General features: G+C 39.0%; 1 protein-coding gene across 12 annotated transcripts in view; it reads left to right on the top strand.

Annotated features, from left to right (window-relative positions):
- Positions 1–19,781, top strand: part of ENOX1 (ecto-NOX disulfide-thiol exchanger 1) — a 571,794-nt gene that overhangs the window by 496,561 nt on the left and 55,452 nt on the right. The gene's annotated exons all lie outside the window — the stretch shown is intronic.

Below are 19,781 nucleotides of genomic sequence, written 5' to 3'. Positions count from 1 at the left end.
TGTCTATTTTTGGTTTTGTTACAATTGCTTTTGGGGACTTAGCCAAAAAATCTTTGCCAATGCCAAAGTCGAGAAGAGAATTTCCAGATTGGCTTCTAGGATTTTTATAGTTTGAGGTCTTGCATTTAAATCTTTGACCTGTTTTGAGTTAATTTTTGTAGACAGTGAAAGGTTAGGAGTCCAGCTTCAATCTTCTGTCTAAGGCTAGTCAGTTATCCTATAACCATTTATTGAAGAGAGAGTCCTTTCCCCATTGCTTGTTTTTGTCAGCCTTGTCAAATATTAGGTGGTTGTTAAGTGTGTATCTTTGTTTCTCAGTTTTCTGTTCTATTCCATTGGTCTAGGTGTCTGTTTTTGTACCAGTACCATGCTGTTTTGGTTGCTGTGGCTTTTTAGTATATAGTTTGAAGTCAGGTAGTTTGATGCTTCTGGCTTTGTTCTTTTGGCTTAGAGTTGCTTTGGTTGTTTGGGCTCTTTTTGGGTCCATTTGAATTTTATAATAGTTTTTCTGAATTCTGTAAAGAATGACATTAGTAATTTGATAGGAATAGTGGTGAATCTGTAAATTCCTTTGGCAGTATGAACATTGTTATGATATTGATTCTTCCAAACCATAAGCATGAAATGTTTTTCCATTTATTTGTGTTGTCTCTGATTTCTTTTAGCAGTGTTTCGTAGTTCTTTTAGAGATCTTTCGCCTCCTTGGTTAGCTGTATTCCTAGGCATTTTATCTTCTTCGTGGCTACTGTAAGTGGGGTTGCATTCTTGATTTCACTCTCAGCCTGGATGTTGTCGGTGAATAGAAGTGCTACTGATTTTTGTACACAGTTATTGTATCCTGAAACTTTACTAATTTTAAGAGCCATTGTGAAAGATTTAAATACTTTGATGTAGAATGTAAAAAAAACTAAAGATAGAAAGTTTGGAAATTAAGTTGCAATGTATCAGGAGGATCTACCTTCTAAGTAGAGTTCATGAGCCTCAAAAATGTTCAATTAGAAGGAAGGAATAGCCCATACACAATGATCTGGTTATTGGCTCATTCAGGAAGAATGATATCCTAATATCTTTAATATATGACAGATTATACATTAGTGCAGAAAATAATTCAGTATCACTGGACAAGGCAAGAAAATCTTATTACAGTGTAGAGAAAGGAGCTTTCTCTTAGACTCTCATGTACAAGTAGTCAAATATTCAGCTTTAAAAAGCTCAAAAAATAAATATGTGTATGTATAAATAGACACTCATACACATATAAAAACCTGGAGTCTTTACAAGCTGTGGCTGCAAAGACATACCCCATGTTTATCTGATTCTTCGACAACCCAGATTAAGTTTCTTTCTTTTTGAATAGGATAGAATAGAATATGAACGTGGGAAAGACATTTCCCACGTTCATATTAAAAGTCACTGACATTTTACTAGAATCAGAAAAATCATAAAACATGTACATCTCTCAGATTACACAGCTTTAAAAAGGTTTAGTGACTTAAACATCAAGGTTCACAAGAGTTGCCAAATTTGGGGTCGACCATGGTCTTCCTTTAACTACTCCAGGGTTTGTAATTTCATTTTTTATCCATTCCTCGGCCAAGAATATTGGGATGGTGCATTATAACAACAGGCCACAAGGTGATAATCCTCATAATTCCTTGGCACCTTTCCTTAGGCTGTTCAAGGTCATTTGTATGGTTCCTGCTGGCAGTGTGTGCATTTTCTGACATTTGCAGATTACACTCTGGTACATCCCAAGAAGGTAAGTATCTCACTTCAGTGTGAGACTCTTGAAGGAACGGTTGGCTCCATTTGGAACCAGAAATAGAAACCAGTTCTCCAATTCTTGGCCCAGGGCTTTATATTACAAAGCCCTACCTGTTTGAAATGATCACACATGACACCTGTTAAGAGGTTTTGGAATTTTCAGAGCACTTTCCCTTTTGATTCTGGACAAGATACAAAGACTAAAAATGAAGATGAGAGAAAGCCTTCTTATATGTTTTTTAGCAGTTTTGAGTGAGGATGGGCCACTGAGTATCTTGCTGTCTTCACTGACCAGAGGTCATAAGATGAGGAAGAAGATAAGCCGTACTCATGCCACCTAAGGGCATGAATAATGAAATGAAAACACTGAACTAGTAGAAGGAAAATGTGACTCCAGCTTCACTGTTTTCTGTACTTCTTTGGGAAAGTCAGGATGTCTGGACCTCCAGTTCTTCTCCTGGAGACCAGATGCCTCCAACCTCAGTAAGGGCTTGCTACGATAAAATCATACATCACATGTGATCATGTATGTGAGGACATTTTGAAAAGATATTCACAAATGTGAACTGTCATTGCCATATTCCAGGTGAAAATATGAAAAGATGTTGAGGCTTAAAAGAAGACTCAGGCTCACAGAGTTAGTCGGGACAAGTCTAGGTCATAATTTCCTGACACAGGGTGGCCTGTGCTGTTTACTGCAATGCCCGTTACAACAGGAAGGCTGCGGTCCTTACAACAACTCAGGGGTATGTGACTATCCCAGTGTGTCAAGTAGGAAACTGAGACCTAGAGGTGTCAGGTGAATGACCCAGGGCACAGGTACACCACGTAGAGTCAGAACTGCAGCCTAGGCCTGTCTGACCCCAGTCCCTGTGTTCCCTCTATAACCCCACACCGTGGCTTTCCAGAGTGTACCCTGAAAGCAGTGCTTCGGAACTGCAGTCATCAAGACAGCAGAAGACAAGAAGTTCCATCCTTCATATGCTTGGAGATTGCTAAAATATTACTGGCAAAAACCCATTGCCTGTTTTCTGACTCTGTGTCATAGCCCCTAAGTTGGTCTTTGCATTAGCAGAGCAAGAGCCTGTGAAAGGAAAGGAAAGTAACATACATGCAGCTTTTATTAAATTTGAATCATGAAAATAAATCTCTTCACTTCTGGGAAGGGGAAGAGAAGCCCTAATAAAATTTAACTATGAGAGGCTTCATCTCATTATTAGTTATCCTGCTCTGCCATTAATTAATTTGATCATCAAATGCATCCTCATTAGTAATCATTCCTTCTCAAAATAATGAGGCTAGCAGACGAATCAATGTAGGAGCCAGGGGCAAAAATAATGGCATTGCCCTGCAGACTATTATTAAAATCATTTGGCTTCTGCCTTTTGCTGCTTTCCCTGATGTCTGCAATGGGAAATCCTGACTCTCCAGTAGACTTCCATTCCCAGGATAAAGGAACTCTGCTTTTCCCAACACTGTGTTCCTGGCAGTCTTTGGATGACCTTTGAATGACCTTCCCTTTCACTACCTCTTTTGGAAACTGCCTCCTGACTTACAGTCTATATCATATGATGAGTACCAGATTTATAGTGAAATGGATCTTTTCTTAAATGTAATACATCAAAGCGGACTTTTGCTGCAGACAGATACTGGCCTTCCACGCTGACCATTGTCATCTTTCTCCCTCCAGCTACGGACACTAAAATGATTCCTTGTGGTCTGGCTTTGACTTCATTTCTTTCTAGTCTACCAATGCCAAGAAGCCGACTCATTCACACTGAAGCCCTGAACCCTGCCAGCAACATGGCTGTCTGTATATAGCAGGTGTTCTGCTCCCAGCCAAACTGATGTAATTACCCATTTCAACTCCGGCCGCAGTTGGGGGGTCTTCATGCTCCAGGGCTTTCCTCTATGCAGCTGGCTAGGAGAGGCAGCATGAGGATTAGGAAGACCAGCCAATTCCCTTCTCATCAGAAATGAAAGCAGTGAAGAAAATGCAGGGAGAAATTTGATGGTGGGGCAAAGAAATACAGCATTGGAACAAAGAAGAAAGAAGAAGAATTAGAGGGGGGGCAATTCCTCTTTTTTTTTTTTTCTTTTTTTTTTTTTTGAGACAGAGTCTCACTCTTGTCACCCAGGCTGGAGTGCAGTGGTGCAATCTCGGCTCAGTGCAACCTCCGCCTACCAGGTTCAAGCTAGTCTATTCTCCTGCCTCCGCCTCCCAAGTGCTGGGATTACAGGTGCCTGCCACCATGCCTAGCTAATTTTTGTATTTTTAGTAGAGACAGGGTTTCACCATGTTGGCCAGGCTGGTCTTGAACTCCTCACCTCAGGTGATCTGCCTGCCTCGGCAAAAAAAAATCCTTTTTATATGACTAAGAGAAAGCACAGAGAAAGAGAAATATAGGTGGGAGTCTCAGTTTGTTGTTTAAATTTTTATTTTTTCATTTTACAAAAGAATTTATGCTCAATGCACAAAACTTGGAAACATAAAAGAACCATAGAAAAGGAAATAAAAATCATTCATAGTGTCACTACCTAGATATAACTATTGCTAACATTTACATATAGCCTTTCAGTCTTTTTCTCCATATACATATAAACATAGAGTGTTAATTATTTCTAAATACTGGCCAATAGAACAGCCAAACTTAGTCAGTTAAAGTGTCTGGAATTGTAACCAAAGTGTGGAATTGGGAATTCAGTTCCAAGATGTTAGATGGTTAGTTAAAGACTATGTTTTCTCCTCTGTTTAACAAAGCACCCTGAATAGTCATCAAGGGAAACGTAAACAAATTAGTGCCCAATCTGGTCCTCACTTTACAGACCACCCATCTCACTCAATTGATCGGTGAATACACCCTGCATGGTCAAGTTCTTATCTATATGCAGCTTCTTCCATCTGGTAATTACTGTCTGGTTTTTGTACTTTCTGTTTCTTCTCTCTGTGTCTCTGTCTCTGACTCTCCTTCTCTGCATATTTCTATCTCCTCTTTTATAATTGCCTCTCATTACCTCTCCAGTTTCCAGTTTTTGCACTTTCTTTTTCTTCTCGGTGTCTCTGTCTCTATTCCTATCTCCCCTCTCTCTCTTTCACACACACACAGACACACACACACACCTTTAACAAATAGCCATAACAGCCTCATTTACTGGGGAAGAAAATAAAGAAGAAAGTATATTTGAATTTTGGCAGTAAGTTTCCAAGGAAGAGTATAATAAGTAGTGCTTATAAATGAAAGACCAACACAGTGACTTTTCGAGATAAAAAAAAAAAATTATCTTATTTTCTTCTTCCTTTTGTTCTCTTAATTCATCCTGCTGACCCACCAGACAACTGCATTCTATTTTTTATGCCCTCCACCACCATTACCATCTTAATTTATTTTAAACCAGGTATCACTCAGGGATTCAGTCAGAGTGGGTTTCACTGGCCAGCTTTGGAATTCTTATTCATGGTATTAAGATATGTATATTTCCACCCATGATTTACATTTTGTACTGAGTCATTTGCTGAGCCAGTGTGTTACACATTTTTCAGTCATTTAAACATAGGGTGGTACACCATGATTTTGTTCTCTCATTCTCTGTGCACCTTGTCCTCTTCTCTCTGGTGTTTATATTTCTTTCCTAATGGTTTGTATTTCTTATCTTCAGTGCCACTTAACTTCACTTTCAGGAAGTTTTTGTAAAGGCCTAACTGTGAAGTCCATAACATTGTAAATATACGCTACTATAAGCTCAATATGTAGGACATATAAAGAAAACCATACTTTTCAAATATACTGGGAACATTTACAAAAATTAATCCCATACTAGGCCTTAAAGCAAATCTCAACAAATGTCAAAAGAGTGGTATTGTATTTTATGACCACACTAAATTGTTAGAAATCAGTGCTGAAAATGATAACTAAAATAAATTTCATGTATCTGGAAAGTTTAAAACATACATCATTTTTACAGCTTCAAAAAGAAATCAGAATTAACTTAAAAATACTTAGAAGCAATTGATAATTAAAACATATCAAAACTCGTGGGATGCAGCTAAAGCGGAACTTAGAGGAAAAATTTAAAACTTTGTTTTAGGAAAAAGGAAAACTAGTAACAGTGAGGTAAGCATCCAATTTCTATTGAAAAAAAACAATAGGCCAGGTACAGTTGCTAACACTTGTAATTTCAACACTTTCGGAGGCCAAGGCGGGAGGATATGCTTGAGCCCAGGAGTTTGAGACCAGCCTGGTCAACATACTGAGACCCCATCTGTACAAAAAAAATAAAAAAATAAAAAAATAATTAGCTAGGCATAGTGGCACATGCCTGTGGTCCCAGATAACTGGGAAGCTGAGGTGGGATAATTCTCTTGAGCCTGGAAGGTCAAAGCTGTAGTGAGCCATGATTGCACCACTGTATTCTCCAGCCTGGGTAACGGAGAGAGATCCTGTCTCAAATAAACAAACAAAAAATAATAAACACAAAGTAGAGGGGATAATACAAATAATAAAAATAACTAAAATAGCAAGCAACCATACAATAGAGAAGATCAACAAAGCCAAATGTTTGAAAAGACGAATAAAATGGAAAATCTTTGGCAATATGTATCAAGAAAAAAGGGAACAACCTATAACAGTATTAAAAATTAGGTATAACTATAGATGTAACAGAGACTAAAGAAATATAAGAATATTAGGAATAGCTTTATGACAAATATTTTAACTTTTGTGATACAAATTTCACTAGGAAAAAATAACTAATGAAAAGTGAATTGGAAAGAAATTGAAAGCTTGAATTAATAGCTTAAATTTTTTTTTTTTTTTGAGACCGAGTCTCGCTCTATTGCCCAGGCTGGAATGCAGTGGCGTGATATCGGCTCACTGCAGCCTCTGCCTTCTGGGTTCAAGTGATTCCCCTGCCTCAACTCCCAAGCAGCTGGGACTGCAGGTGCGTGCCACCATGCCCAGCTAATTTTTGTATTTTTTTTAGTAGAGACGGGGTTTCACCATATTGGCCAGACTGGTCTCAAACTCCTGACCTCGTGATCCACCCACCTCGGCCTCCCAAAGTGCTGGGATTACAGGCATAAGCCACCATGCCTGGCCAATAGCTTAAAATTTTATATCAAAGCAACAGACCCAAAATTGCTTTATAGGCAAGTTCTACCAAACATTCAAGAAAAATAATACCAAGGGTGGGCGTGGTGGCTCATGCCTGTAATCCCAGCACTTTGGGAGGCTAAGGCAGGCAGATCCCTTGAGCCCAGGAGTTTGAGACCAGCCTCGGTAAAATGGCAAAACTCTGTTTCTACAAAAAATTAAAAAATTAGCCAGGCATGGTGGCACATGGGTGTAGTTCCAGCTACTCAGGAGGATCATTGAGCCTAGGAGGTCAAGGCTGCAGTCGAGCCACTGCACTCCAGCCTGGGCAACAGAGCAAGACCCTGTCTCAAAAAAAAAAAAAAAAAGAATACCAATCTTTAACTAACTCATTCAGAGAACACAAAAGGAAGGCACACTTTCTAACTAATTCATAAGGCTAGTATACTTAATACTGAAATAAAACAAGGACAGTTAAAAGTTAAAATCAAAAAATTATAGGCCAGGATCAGTTATAAACAAAGATTTATAATTCCTTTAGAAAAGCAAAATTAATCTGGTATTTTATAAATCACCAAATTGGATTTATTCTAGGAATGCAAGGTTAGTTCAACATTTGAAAAATCTATCAATGTAATATATGTCATTAACAGGCAAAACCAGAATAATACAATCATTTTGATGGCCAACAAATATCCATTCATGATTTTAAACTAAAACAACCAAAGAAAAATGAAGCTTTTAACAACTTGAAATAGAAAGGAACTTTCTTATCCTGTTAAAGGCTATCCCCAGCAACCTCAGTGACAAAATATGATTTTTTTAACCTTCCCAGATTAATCCCAATATAATCTCTCTCAATCCTCATATAATCACTTGGACTAGAATGCAACTGATTTATGTCACTTGCTTTGTATCATGATTTACATTTTCAAATTGTCCCTGGAAGCAGAAAAACATTGCTACATGAAGTCTACTAGCAGACCCTAAAAATGTGGTCTCCCTGTTCTTCCCTTTTGAAAAGTCATCAACACTAACCTTGGTGTTATCCCTCCCCTATTTCTACAGTGAAAACTTAAGTACCCATATATCACAAATTATCATCTTTTTTGTGCCATCACTGTGAGCAGCTGGACTTTCACATGACTTCAGCAAAACTCGTGATTGGAAATTTTCACGGGTAAACATCACATGCAATGTTAAAATGTATGCAATTGCCAACTGAGAGTAGGGGGGTTGCTAAAGCTAGAGGAGCACTTCATCACAGGCTTGTGGATATTGATAGTAAGTGTTTAGCTAGGGCTCTAATTTCTCTTAATTTTCATATCTTGGAAACCTTTTCTGCTGTTATCATTCATGGCCATGTTGACACCATTTATTGCAAAGGGTCCGACTAACTCGGCTCACTTCTTTAATACTTTCTATATTTAATGTTTCTGAAGCAGAGGAGATTGGTTTAAGATGATAATTTTCTACACTTTGGAGTCTATGCAAGATGGTGGTGCTGTATTGTATTTTGCCAGCTAGATTTCAGCAGCAGGTATTAAGAATATGTGGCACATTTCACAATGGCAGTATTTGTTGAGGTTTTCTGCTGCTGCTGCTATTATTATTTTTCCTTACAGGGAGTCTGAAGTTCAAAGACAGGGCAAATCTGAGATAGTTCAAAGGTTCAGTAGTTGCTACAGGTGGTTGAAAGCCTATGGGGAAACTGTTCCTGTCTAATGCAGCCCTCACCAGTTTATCCAGGGCTTGATCCTGGACTAGGGAATAGGTGAAACTTGGAGACCTCCAAAGGTTCTAGTTACTCTGACACTCCTAAAATGTTGGCTTCCAGATAGCCTAAATGTGTTTAAATGACTTGGAAACTTTGGGGGAAGGAGCAAACTTCCTCTCCCTCTCACTTCCCTTAGTGATTGATGAATGTGCCCATTTATTTACATATCTTGTTCCAAAGCCACCTAAAGATTAAATGTGCTAAGTTCAGAGCTATTCTCTCTTTACCCTGCCTCTAAATGTGTGATTCTCCTAGTTGTAAAAATGTTTACTTGTATTAACAAAGAAAAATTGGGAATATTGTAATCATTGGATTAACTTCACTAAAGTTCTACAGTTATCAGGAGTTAAGTAGTATAGGTGATACAGACCTTCTAAATCCATAATAAAGTTTTCCATCCTTAGTCAGATATCTATGGCTGATGGATCAGACCTTCAGCTGTATTTTCTCTCTTCACTGATCTGCAAAACAGGCTAGATCATTGCAACTCTCACCATTAAGATTCAACTAAAAGCTCTCTGGACTCCAACACATATTCTTATTCCATAATCATTAAGGCAAAAGCTTCTTTCCTAAACCCGCAACCAAAGAGACTAGTGATGATGGTAATATCTGTTGTTAATGATGCTAAAACAAGTTATTGTTTGGTTCTCCAGTGGTTAAACTGAATGAGGCCCAGATCACTTTGCAAAAGGTACCTCCAAAGAGGGCCACAGGCCTTTGGCTACAAGTCACCCATAGGGGTTTTTCTAGCTGTAATCTCTGATCATGACTAGGTTATAAAATCTGTAAAGAAAGAACAAATTTCTGTTGGCCTTCAGGGCATAGTGCAAGACCCAGCTGTTCAATCAAGTTCTTATTTGATTGAAGTAAATGGGCCAACCTGGCTGGAAAGCATGTTGATATTTTAAATTTCTACATTAACAACTGTACACATGCCCAGAGGTTGGGTGATGACCACCTCACATAATTGCAAAAAACAAAAGTGATAAGAATAAATAAATCCAAGCAAATTGGATTATCATTTGCAGCAGAACTGCCAGCAAAGGCAAGGGAGAGAATATCACTGATACGTGTTCCTACTTCAGCAAGGTATTTGACACCTTCTCTTGTGAATTGCATGAATGGTGTTAATTCAAGTTGGCTGGCCTATGTTTTAAACATGGGCTGAAGGAGGGCACCCAGCATGGCTAGGCTGGGGATGAACAACTGACCTTTCTCTCTGAATATTAATCCCCAGTACTGCCCACTCATATGACTTAAATGTCACTTCGCCTCGTGGGTCTTAGTGTCTCCATTTTTGCAAAGAGGATAATGACAGCACTTTCATTTAACTCAATGGGCACCTTTTGCCATTCAAGGAGCCTCACATACTTAATGCATGTTCTTTAGTCATACAATATCCCACTGGTAAGTATTCCTATATTTATTTAACATGTGAAGAAAGTGAAAAACGGGAACCTGAGATGACCCTGCAAATTACAGTGTTAAGAAAATCATCTGTAGAAGAGAAAATAGATTTTAGAGCCTTCCAAACCACTTTTACATCCACCTTTACTGTGTTCTGTAGTCAAGAAATTCGTTGATATCTTGCTTTGCAAACGATAAATAATTAATTCCTCATGTGACAGTTGTAAGGATAGAAGGCTTGGGGAAAAGAGGAGACCAGAGCAGTAGCTTGTTCAAGCTTGCACAGCAAGCCGATAATGGAGCTAATCATGCTAGCCTTTGAAATGCTGGCATGCAGTTTCATTTTTGCCTTTTTGCCAGTCCTTGACTATATTTCTTTTCAGAATAATGTTGCCATATTGGGATATAGTATATCGTGATTAATAACTCCAGTGGATTGTGGGAATGCCACAAAGCATCTGTCTTTCACACCAGTCCTTCCCAGGGGCACATTCAAGCAAAGGAAATGGTCTCTAAAATCTTGTCTGATGAAACAGTTCTCCCCAGCCCCTAACCCAACAGGCCAAGGTCATGACTCTCCCCGTCTCAGGCACTGGCTGCTTGATAATTGTGCGCCTAGTGAAATTTAACACTCAGAGGATTCTTTTTTAAATATTTCCTCCTCTAAATTTAGACAACATTATTTTCATTAATTATCATAAAATGGAATGAATAATAATGGCCAAGAAAGAAATGCAGACTAAAATTTTTTTCTTTTGAACTTCATGTGTATTTATGCCAGTAAGAAAATAAAATAGTGTGATAAAAGGAAAAAATTGCAACTATCTATCTATTCAATAGTTTTCTTTACCTAACACTTTGAACTTTGATTCTTGATTATAGTTAACATATTGCTGTATATAAATAATTGTCCAGTAAATCATAAGTATTAATAAAACCAAATGCAAAGGTCACAATTTAGGCAAGTATTGTGTCTCTGATATAACATTTTCTTGATTTGTCTTTTAGTTTTAAAGCAAGCAATCTATAAAGAAAATTTTCAATTTTAAAAATACTGAAACGTAAACATATTTCACATATGAACTAAAATTTTCACTTGCCAACTAAAAATGTCTCATTGTCTTAAATTTTAAACATAAAAATTCTCAGAGTGGTCCTGTGGGATGAATGGAAGTAGCTCAAGTTCTAGTTCATCGTCTTTGCAAAACTGTGCTGTCATTGTTTATTTTGAATCTAGTATAGAAATGCAGAATATATGTAGTGCTACAGGAGGCTGGAGACACTATATCCAAAGCAAGCTCAAATCAGAACAAATGTGTGCAGCTAAGTCCATGTGTGAGAGAGAGCTGGAGCAGACTGTATAAAGCTAGAAATTTTCCAAATCAGTTGCCACATAAAATGTTTATTAAAGGGCAAGCAACAGAATATGCTAATTTGAAGATTACATACATATTATTAAATCTTAACAGTAATGGCAACAATTAGAATTTAGATCAGCAAAAGATTGTTATGAGGAAGGAGAGTTTTATCAATGATTTTGCTTAGAATTGCTGGTGCATAGTGATGATAGATGGATACACCTTTAGTTTTATTATTGTTTTTACATTTTGTACAATTGTACCTGCTTAACTCCTACAGCGAGGCAGGTAGCCCAGGCCCCGTCCTTGGTGCCCCGCCACTTCCTGCAGACTTAGGCCCTCAAGTCTGCATCTCAGATGGCTTCCTGTGTTTTCCAACCTCTCTATGCCTCCTGAGGTCCTAAAAAAACTCACTCCTCCCCTTGGAAATTTTTCATGGCTCAAAGATTCTTGGATTTTTTTCCTTTTCGCTGCAGCAGAGGAAATCCCACTGCATTCCAGGCCAGCCCTGGGGAACCTGGAAACATTTCAGCTCTAAGTCCTTGTTCTCTGGAGTTCCTCCATGCCCTCTCTTCCCCTAGCGAACACACAGCCTGTGCCCTCCCTTCACCGTTGCCCTGGGAAATATTGCTCAGATGTACGCACACAGTGTGCATCCTTCAGCTTGTGCCTTACTTGGTCCACAGGAATCCTTGCCAGGTCACGGTGCATCAGGGTCCTTCATGCCTCAGGCACCCCCATGAGAAGCCAGACCCTTGGAAACACTTACTTGAGCTTTCTCACTCCTCTCCATAGCTGTCCCAGGCTCCCAGAGTAATGATAGGCATGACCCCAGGGTTCATTATCTTGACCTCTCAGAGATCAACCCAGGCAGGCCTGCACCTCGGCTGTGCGGTCTGGCTGACATGAGGATCTTAACAGCAGGGTCAGGGAACAGGGCCATGCTCCCACCATCTCTTAGCTATAAATGAAGCCTGATCTCATCATGAACAAGAGATTGCCCTTCTGCCTAGCAATGAGAATGGCATTTAAAATTCAATATCAGAAAAGATATTGACGAGATTAAAGGCCTAGAGGAATTGATTTATGAGGAAAGACCCAAGAAATTAAATATGTATAGCCTAGTGTAATAGGATATTAGGCTCTGAACACAATTTCATTTCTATGATCCAGCATTCCTGTTATCAGTCGTCTGAATGGTGGAGTTCTCTCCAAGAGATGTTTCTCCCCCAGGGATCACCATGCCTGAGGCAGAGAGCGGGGCACCAGGGTTAATACACTGGCCATAGGCTTGGATACCCTCATATCTTAGTGTAAATTGAGTGCAGTTTCATCCCCAGGTGGAAGCAGATGACATTTTAAACTAGAATAGATCTTGAGTAGTCTTACAATCCCATGTAACAAGAAAATTCAAGCTAGTTCAATTCTTTTTTTCCCAAGGAGAAAAGTGAGCATTGTAGTTACCAGGTGGCAAATGATTTTCCTTCCCCAGAGACAGATTCTCTCCTTTGTCAGAAATCCTGTTAGATGTGTTTGCCTTTAGGCGAAGCCTTGCTCTTAGGTTGTGATAATGTTCACTTGACTTTTTAAATCTCAAACTTTCTCTAACAATCAGGGATTAGCTCAGGATTCAGTGTCAGATGGAAAACAAGCATAGGTAGACCTCATCAGTGGGACCTAAGGCTGATATTCCTAAAGAGTTCTGAAGTCAGTGAGAACCAAAACTTGATGGAGCAGTGGATGGTCTGGAGAGTCATGGGGAGACATGAAGACACAGTAAGCTGTGGGGTGGTGGGTTGTAACAGAATCCCACCAAGAGAAAGGGGATTAAGGGGTATATACTTCCATCTCAAGCTCTACAGTAGGACAAGGATCTGGCAGAGCTGGTCACAGGTGGAGTTCAGATTGCAGGCTGAAATACTAGGAAAAATCAGGTTGGCAACAGGGTACAGAGGCAGGATGGGGCAGGACACTCTCATGGGTATCACCACATAGAGCGAATGTTAAAAGGACTGCTGGGATGAGACCATCAGACACAGTCACACCCACCATCGCCTTTGGTGAGAATTCCCTTTGGAAACCTCTGGGCCTCATTTCCTTAGGTGATACTCTACTAGCCTTAAAGGATTATCCCACTGAGTAGGACATCTGATTTATAGCAAAGTTACAGAGATGGAACAACAGTTATTAAAACTGAACCAAAAGAGTAAAAACACATTGAATTTAAATTGATAACATTCTGTGGGTTCAAATATTTCCAGACTATTATCGTGAATATTCAGTGGCTCATTTCCAATAAGTGGAACAAGTTGTGATTCAAGATGGATCCCCTGAGCTCATTCTCCTGACCCCTAAACTGATCCCTGGAAATCTCCTGGATTCCTATGGAAACCATACCAGTTATAGCCATTGTAAGAGTACTTTACTTTATACTGTCCTGACTTAGTTATCATGTACATGTAAGAATCTTTGTGACCCAGCATCTAGAGGAGAGGCTACTTACTGTTGTTTCCTCTGTATCCTTCACATTGCCCAGCCCAGTACCATGCACACAGCAGGAGCTCAGTGTTGACTAAAGGAATGAATGAATAAATATTAGCAGATTGTTTTAGAACTAAACAAAGAGCCAAGCACTGGGGAAATCCTGAAATAAAGAGAAGAAGAAAAGAAATTGTGTGTGTGTGTGTGTTTGTGTGTGTGTGTGTGTTGGTGTCAGTCACTGTCTATATCTATCTACCTTGTGTTAGTTTACCTGACCCACCACCAGCCTAAATTTAGAAAGGGTACTTACTCCTCCATCCCACAGAAGTTCCCCTAACCCCACACTATCCTGCCAAAGATTCCTGAATTAATCACAATCCTGTGAGTTTCAGCTTACAACAAGATGTGGCTGATGTATTTCACATAGGGTATTTGCACTGTCATCTATGACTTTCATGGAACCAAACTTATATAATCTGTTAACTATATAAAAACTTCACCTTGGTAACAAAATTATACAATTTAAGAAAAAAGACAAGGAAGGGGTTGTTGTTCTTAAACGGATGTCAAATTTACCACACCGCTCACAGAAGTATACACAAAAGCATGTCTCTAACAAGCCTGGCTCCTAAGTGGAAATGATGAATGTTTAGATAGAAATCGTTGCTAGGAGGATTTTAAGTTTGGCATGTTCTGATTTCCATTCCAAATTCACAGTGCAGTGTGATTGCCAGGATAGAAACCATGGGTTGAGGTAGGAAAATTGAGTTGTGCAAGTGGTAGGTCTCTCCCAGACAGCATGACCTTGGATACATGACTTAATCTCTATGTGCCCATGATTCTCCCATCTGTAAAAATGGAAATGTGACCTCACTTATTCTAGGGCTCCAAATAACATTTGTAATGCTCTTTGAATTTGTCAGAAAGAAAGACCCATTACATACTGAAGTCTGCATCCCCAAAGAGCATTACAAATGCTTCCCATTAAATCAGTGGCCTGGAAATATCAAGATGTGTCAGGTACAGCATTTATTTACCTGCTTATGGTCTGCCCAAGTGTTTCCACTTGATTGGCATATGGATAATTGTCTAATTGGAACACACTCAATTGTAACCACCAAAGAATGTAATAGTGCATCTGTTTAATGCCACACTCTCAAATGTTAAAATTATGCTGCCATCAGCCAATCCAACCAAGAGACTCTTCTGATTAAGTTCTAGCTGCTTATGAACTTCTATAATTGAGGCACTTTAGTACTTAAAAATTCAAACTGGAAAGAATATTATAGAGACTCATAAATTGCAAGTGAAAAAGACCAGAAAGGCTGACTTAAATCATCTAGTTGTGAACTACTTCCCTGTTTTTATAGGACCTCTAGTCAAATGAAGAGTGGCAGTTTTGAATCACCATCGTTTTGAATATATAAATATTAGATTATGAGTTTATACCTTGAAAACAAAAGAGCACATTAACTTTGTAGAATGCAGAAAACAGTCTAGGAGTGATTTTATTTTTCTGATAGTGGTGATTTTGTTCTTATTGTGGTGAAACTTGAAGAATAAATTATGTAATTATAAATTCATTGATTCGATTTCCTTAGCCTGTTGAGAAATATTTCTTTTCAGATTAAAAAGGATATCTGGAACTGCCAAGTAATGAATCAAAATGTCTTAAATGAAACTGCTGTTTTCCTCAAAAAGTTTTATGTATCCATATGTTTAGAACAATACATTTGTAGTTTATCATTCCTCAGGTGGTTTTTTGGAGGGTTGTTTTTGTTGTTGTTTTGGTGGGGTTTTTTTTATTGTTTGTTGTTGGATCATGGTTTAATCCCATAGAAGTGGGGAAACAAGAGCAAACATTCATTTATCCCTTCATTTATTCATTTATTCATTCAGCAGCTATTATATATTAGAGGTAACCTAATCTTTGACCTTAATATTGGTGAATGTAGTCTGGTTGGGGAGACAGATATGAAATGCAGTATACTGTATTAAGTGCTTTGGGAGCAAGAAGATAGATGAACTAACTTTGCTTCAGTGATTAGAGAACATTTTTATGGAGGAAGAACCCAAGGCTACCACATTTCATAGTGTAGGTTCTGCCCCGGACAAGAGCAGCAGGCCAAAGGGGTAAGTGGGAATGAAATCAAGCCTCAAAGCCAGTGCCCAACCATATGCCTGGTGAGGGATTGTCTCTACCTAGAGAGGATGGGGCTCTTTTCAATTTTACAAAGGCATCATCTGAGTTGATCTTGGGCCAAAAGCAACATTTGAGGTGGTGCTTAAAGAATGAGTAGGAATCAGCCAGGCAGAATTCTGAGTGGTAAACTTGTCGTAAGTCATGGAAGCAGCTGGCATGTCTGGGGAAGGATGAGTTTAGTGGTTTAGATTTTATCTATAGGGGTTAGAGAATTCACAGTACTTTTAATCATGGGAGCACTTTAATTCATAGGAAGTCAACTCTCTCAGGAGTGTCGGGTAAATGGCAGGGGGAACAGGAAGAACCCAGAGGACAGGAGATGGTAGCCTTTACTATGACAGCAAGGATGGGATGGAGAAAAGGTCAAGGAACCGGCAAAGAGGTTGTGAAGCTGATGAAAGGGCCGGCGTTGACTTCAAGGTTTTAACTCTGGATACCAGGGGAAGAGGTTTAGACTAGTTGGGGTGGGAAGGGTAGTGTGCCAGTGGGCACAGTTGGAAACACAGGAAGTGAAGGGTCTGGTAGGTGGTAAGAAAGAGGCAGAGGCTGTAAAGGCAGTGTTGTAAAGCACCAGCACATGTGATGTGTAGTTAAAGCCATGGGCGTGAATAGGATCCCCTGGAGAGAGCGTGTAGTGAGAAGAAAAGAACCTGGAATACTAGTTGCCAATTAGCAAGGCACTGGTGACTGTAGTGAGAACAGTTTGAGTAGAGTACTAGGGATTAAAGTCACATTATAGTAGACTGAAAATTAAATAAGCAAGATTAAATAAGCGTTTCAGGATACAGTGGTTTTCATCCCCAGTTACACATTAGAATAATTACCTGTGAAGGTGTTTTAAAAATGGTCAGTGCCTGGGTCCCACCTCCCAATATTCTGAGTTAATTGTTCTTCTGTCAGGCCCAGAAATAAGTATTATTTTGAAAATCTTCCCAGATAATGTTAATGGAGAGTCAGAATTCAGAACCACTGCTCTTGACTATTTTAAAAATTATAAATAAACCCCTATAGCTAGCAAGTATATAAGATGCTTAAAATCACAGGGAATCAAAGAAGTATAAAATTTTTCAAAGATGAAGAATCTTGGTGTTCTATTAAACTGGCAACAATTAGAAAGCTGAACAATGCTTTTAGTGTTATTATTCAGTAGAGCACAGCAGCTCTTACACACCACTGACAGGCAGGTAGACTGGCATAACCATCCCAGAGAGCAGCTTTGACAAATTCACTCTACCACTGGATATGCATCCCAGGGAAATCCTCCCATAGGGCCATAAGGGAACTTGCACTAGCATGTTCCATTGCAGGCTTGTATACAGCGGGAAGAATTAGGGTAATCTGAATGGCCTTCACTGTCAGAGTGGGTTGGGTAAAATGGGGTGGATGTACCCCATCAGAAGCATGGATTAGACACATAAAATAGTAAAGTGTATACCTATGTAACAAACCTACACGTTCTGCACATATATCCCAGAACTTAAAGTATAATAAAAAATAATAATAAATCAAGCTCAGTGAAATCTCAAGGAATTTCAAAGTTTCCTTATGTATAGCACATTTGGGGAATAAAAGGGGAAAATCTATTAGATTTTTTAATAAATTCATTTATTAACAAAAAATAGTAACATGGATGGATCTTAAAAACATAATGCTAATTTAAAACATAGTAAACAATAAGAAACATAATATCACATACAAATACACACAAAACAATGACTATATGTTTTGGAAAAACACATTGAAATAAAAATCTAGACACTACATCATTGACACATAAGAAGAAAAGGAAGCACTGATGAGAGGGAAGACATTTCATTTAAAAAGTGTGAATCCAAGAATGGATGAGATAAGAGGGAGGCTAAAAGAAGAGTGGTCAAGAGAAAGGGGTGTATATGCACACACACGCGTGTGTGTGTGTGTGTGTGTGTTTTAATAGAAGGAAGAGTTGTAAGTGTGTGGATGAAATGAAGACTCCAATGCACTTCTCCCTCTTATTTATTCACAGTATTGGTAATAGCTGAGAGAGGTGTCCAAGTAGTATTCCTTTCTTTGTTCTTCCCCAATCTTAAATTCATTTGATTTTTTCTCATTACTAAAGCAGTATGTGTTACAGATATACCAGAAAACTGACAAGCAAAAAAGAAAGATCCATGAACCCACCCACCCAGAGATAGCATCTAGATCCTTTCCTATGAATATGCTGCAAAGTTAAATTTTGTAACCTGAATGTATTTTTTGCTGAGCAGTGCTTTTTGAGCTTCTTCTGTGTCATTAGAAGACATTTGTGCAACTTCATTTTAAATGGCTGCATAGTGTCTGATGATACAGATACACCATTATTAATGTCCACCTCCCTTCTTCTGGGCATCAGTTATTTTTGGTTTTGCCACCTCAAGTGCTGCAATAAGCAAACATAAGCTACCTACCTTTGAAGACAACTTCCTATCTTTCATTTGGCTCATTTTTCAAAAGAGGTTTAAGGATTGGATTTGAAATCGTCTCATGAAGTAAAATTCACTCAGCATTATCCAAGTCAGGGCACCAGTTCCCTTTGGAACTGTTCTAGGGCCAGTCAGGAATGTGAATGAAGGAACAGAGCCATTCCCCACGGTCTGGACACAATGTAGGTGCTTGTCAGTGTGCCAAAGTGCAAAATGGGCTCCTTGGTTTCTGTACTTTAATCAGTGATGCACAATTAAATCCCACAAATTGTTAAGTGAGCGCATGTGGAATGTGTACATTACCTCACATGTGATTGATTATTCCACGGGCAGGTGGTGAAATAGGACACACTGAGCTTTTAGAAAATTACAAGAAATCACTGTTTATGCTACCAAAGTAGGTTCTTACATTTATACCCAGTGCCACAGTAGTTAGCAGAACAAGCAAGCCCCAGGGAAAGCACAGTGTGTTTTTCTGAGTACTTCCTACCCTGCAAAATTCCCCCAAACCAGTAGTTTTGGAGATTTAATTTAATCCTTCCAGTTGGTAGGTTTAAGCTTGAGAAATCCAGTGCCAGTGTTTCTCCAGGCTTTGATGGTTAGGAACTGGCCAGGCAGCTCTGCAGCCAGCTTGTCAAGGCCCTGAAGAAGTAGCCTGGCTATTGGAGACAGGTCTCTTCATGGCAGGAATCCACTAACATTTTCAGATCATTAGTAAAGCAATTGTTATGTACAGTAGCAGAAGAAATGCACTTCTGTCTTTTCAAACTAGTCCTTTCTTGTCAAGAAGCTCTGAATAGTCAGAGCTATTTCCAGGGCCTGTTTTGCAGCTCTTGAATGTATTCTCCAGCCTATGTGTATATTAACATATCACCATGTCCCAAAGAATTCGCACTGCACAGCGCTGTGCTTTTGGCAGACGAGGAAAGCCTTCACATGAGTTAAGTTGATAGGGCAAGGGAAGCTCAGGGCTTACAAAAATCCCTTCAGTGGCCCTGCTTAAAAATAGCAGTGTAGGCCATAGCTTAATGTTTTGACAGTTTATATCAGCAGTTTTCTCAGCTGATATATTGATTGCAGTTTGGACTTCAGTCCTGCTGATCTAATAAAACATCACCATCATAACAGAGAAAGTAAAAAGATCTTTTGTGGTCCCAGCCACTTGGCAAAGTAGCTTTATAGAGTTACTGTAAAGCTAGCTTTACTGTAATATGTGAAATGAAGCAACATTGGACAAGTTGACTATATTAAAATTTT

The sequence above is a fragment of the Pongo abelii genome, chromosome 14 (assembly GCF_028885655.2).
Source record: "Pongo abelii isolate AG06213 chromosome 14, NHGRI_mPonAbe1-v2.0_pri, whole genome shotgun sequence".
Classification (NCBI taxonomy): domain Eukaryota; kingdom Metazoa; phylum Chordata; class Mammalia; order Primates; family Hominidae; genus Pongo; species Pongo abelii.
The sequence above is the reverse complement of the archived record's forward strand: the minus strand, read 5'-3'. Positions and strand labels throughout refer to the sequence as shown.